Consider the following 3,908-nt stretch of genomic DNA (forward strand, 5'->3'; position numbering starts at 1 on the left):
TTCTGTAGTTCCTCGAGTACAGGTCCTTTACTTCTTTGGTTAGGTTTATGCCCAGGTATCTTATGGTTCTTGGTGCTATAGTAAATGGAATCGATTCTCTAATTACCCTTTCTGTATTTTCATTGTTGGTGTATAAGAAAGCCACTGGTTTCTGTACATTGACTTTGTATCCTACCACGTTACTGAATTGCTGTATGAGTTCTAGTAGTTTGGGGGTGGAGTCTTTAGGGTTTTCCATATAAACAATCATGTCATCTGCGAAGAGAGAGAGTTTGACTTCTTCCTTGCCAATTTGGATACCTTTTATTTCTCTTTGTTGTCTGATTGCCGTTGCTAGAACTTCTAATACTATGTTGAACAAGAGTGGTGAGAGTGGGCATCCTTGTCGTGTTCCTGATCTCAACGGGAAGGCTGCGAGCTTTTTCCCACTGAGGATGATATTTGCTGTGGGTCTTTCATAGATAGATTTTATGAAGTTCAGGAATGTTCCCTCTATCCCTATACTTTGAAGCGTTTTCATCAGGAACGGATGCTGGATTTTGTCAAATGCTTTTTCTGCATCAATTGAGAGGACCATGTGGTTCTTCTCTCTTCTCTTATTGATGTGTTCTATCACACTGATTGATTTGCGAATGTTGAACCACCCTTGTAACCCAGGGATGAATCCCACGTGGTCATGGTGGATAATCTTTTGAATGTGCTGCTGGATCCTGTTTGCTAGGATCGTGTTGAGAATCTTTGCATCCATATTCATCAGTGATATTGGTCTGAAATTCTCCTTTTTGGTAGGGTCTTTGCCTGGTTTGGGGATCAGGGTAATGCTGGCTTCATAAAAAGAGTCTGGAAGTTTTCCTTCTGCTTCAATTGTTTGGAACAGCTTCAGGAGAATTGGTGTTATTTCTTCTTTGAAACTTTGGTAGAATTCCCCAGGGAATCCGTCAGGTCCTGGGCTCTTGTTTTTTGGGAGGTTTTTGATCACTGCTTCAATCTCATTACGAGATATCAGTCTATTCAGGTTGTCAATTTCTTCCTGGTTCAATTTTGGGAGTTTGTAGCTTTCCAGGAATGCATCCATTTCATCTAGGTTGCTTAGGTTATTGGCATATAACTGTTGGTAATAATTTCTGATGATTGTTTCTATTTCCTTGGTGTTTGTTGTGATCTCTCCCTTTTCATTCATAATTTTATTAATGTGGGCTTTCTCTCTTTTCTTTTGGATTAGTTTGGCCAATGGTTTATCGATTTTATTGATTCTTTCAAAAAACCAGCTTCTAGTTTCATTGATACGTTCTACTGTATCTCTCGTTTCTACCTCATTGATCTCTGCTCTAATCTTGATTATTTCCCTTCTTGCATGTGGAGTTGGTTTGATTTGTTGTTGATTCTCCAGTTCTTTAAGGTGTAGAGACAGCTGGTGTATTCTGGATTTTTCAATGTTTTTGAGGGAGGCTTGGATGGCTATGTATTTCCCCCTTAGAACCGCCTTTGCTGTATCCCATAGGTTTTGGACCGAGGTGTCTTCATTCTCATTGGTTTCCATGAATTGTTTAAGTTCGTCTTTGATCTCCTGGTTGATCCAAGCATTCTTAAGCAAGGTGGTCTTTAGCTTCCAGGTGTTTGAGTTCCTTCTGAACTTTTCCTTGTGATTGAGCTCCAGTTTCAAAGCATTGTGATCGGAGAATATGCAGGGAATAATGTCAGTCTTTTGGTATCGGTTGAGTCCTGCTTTGTGACCCAGTATGTGGTCTATTCTGGAGAAGGTTCCATGTGCACTTGAGAAGAATGAGTATTCTGTTGTTTTAGGGTGGAATGTTCTGTATATGTCTATGAGGTCCATCTGGTCCAATGTTTCATTCAATGCTCTTATTTCTTTATTAATTTTCTGCTTCGATGATCTGTCTATTTCTGAGAGAGGTGTATTAAGATCTCCTACTATTATTGTATTCGTATCAATATGACTCTTTATCTTGATTAATAGTTTTCTTATGTAATTGGGTGCTCCCATATTGGGGGCATAGATATTCACAATTGTTAGATCGTCTTGTCGGATAGTCCCTTTAAGAATGATGTAGTGTCCTTCTGTATCTCTGACTACAGTCTTTAGTTTAAAATCTAATTTATCTGATATGAGAATCGCTACTCCGGCCTTCTTTTGAGGCCCATTGGCATGAAAGATGCTTCTCCATCCCTTCACTTTCAGTCTGGGTGTATCCTTAGGTTCAAAATGGGTCTCTTGTAGACAACATATGGATGGGTCCTGTCGTTTTATCCAATCTGCAACCCTGTGTTGTTTTATGGGCACATTTAGCCCATTCACATTGAGAGTGATTATTGAGAGACAGGTTTTTATTGACATCGTGTTGCCTTTGAAGTCTTTCTGTCTATAGATTGTTTCTATATTTCTGTTCAATGATATTCTTAGGATTTTTTCTCTCTTATAGGACCCCCCTTAATATTTCCTGCAGTGTCGGCTTGGTGGTTGCATAGTCTTTTAAGCCTTGCTGGTCTTGGAAACTCTTTATCTCTCCATCCATTTTAAATGTCAGTCTTGCTGGATAGAGTATTCTTGGTTGCATGTTCTTCTCATTTAGTACTCTGAATATATTTTGCCAGCCCTTCCTGGCTTTCCAGGTCTCTGTGGAAAGGTCTGACGTTATTCTAATGGGCTTTCCTCTGTATGTAAGAAGCTTCTTTGTCCTAGCTGCTTTTAAGAGGGTCTCTCTTGAAACAAAATTCCCCATTCTAACGATAAGGTGCCGTGAGGACTTTCGAGAATCTAAAATCTTGGGAGGAAATCTTTCTGCCTCTAGTACATGAACGTTGTTTCCATTCGTGAGATTGGGAAAATTTTCATAGACAACTTCTTCCACTATATCTTCTAGACTTCTTTCTTTTTCCTCCCCTTCAGGGATTCCAATAATTCTGATGTTGGAACATTTCATGGCATCGTTTATTTCCCTGATTCTGTTTTCGTGGCTTCTGAGCTGTTTGTTCCAGGCTTCCTCCTGATCCTTTCTCTCTATTTGTTTGTCCTCCAGATTCTCCAATTCTATCTTCTGTCTCAGTTACCCTAGCTTTTAGAGAATTTAGATTGGATTGGAACTCATTGAGAGCATTTTGAACATCATCCCTGGTGGCTTTCAGTTCTGCCCTAACATTGTGAACATCATCCCTGGTGGCTTTCAGTTCTGCCCTAATCAATTCTGTTTAGTCATCCATGGCTTTCTCCAACCTAGCTATTGCCTGGATAATTGTTAGTCTGAATTCCTTTTCTGACATATTGTCTATGTCGATAGCCATTAGCTCTGTTGCAGAAGGCCCATCCTCTGTATTTTTCTTCTGTTGGGTATTCCTCCTCCTAGTCATTTTGGTAAGAGATGACTGAACAGATGCAGCTGGACTTATCGATTGTGGTGCAGTCAATGTGCACCCTGGAATGCTTCTGTGCAATCAGGATTCCCCACCCAAATGAGAGAAAAATGAAGAGAAAAAAAAATAGAGAAGGAGAAAGAAAAAAAAGGGGAAAGAAAAAAGGAAAAAGAAAAGAGAGAGAGAGATAGGAAAAAAAGGGAAGATAAAAGAGAAGGCTCAGCCCAAATGGGCCACAAGGTAAGATTTGTGGAGTATACAAACAAAAACAGACAGACAAAAAGAGTGATAAAAGTATATGACAAGAGAAAAAAATATGTATATATAAGCAAAAAAAAAAAAAAAAAAAAAAAGGGAAGACCCTCATCAGAAAGAACCCCAAGTATAAGGTTTATATATTATCAGGACAAACACAAATTCACAGAAACACTGACAGAAAGAAAAATTGGGAGAATGGTTATAGATTCTCAGTGTGGGTGAGGAAGTTTATTTTGATTCTTCCTGAAGGTATCTTGATGTTTTTGTTAAGGGACTCAACT

The sequence above is a fragment of the Meles meles genome, chromosome 1, assembly GCF_922984935.1.
Source record: "Meles meles chromosome 1, mMelMel3.1 paternal haplotype, whole genome shotgun sequence".
Taxonomy (NCBI): Eukaryota; Metazoa; Chordata; class Mammalia; order Carnivora; family Mustelidae; genus Meles; species Meles meles.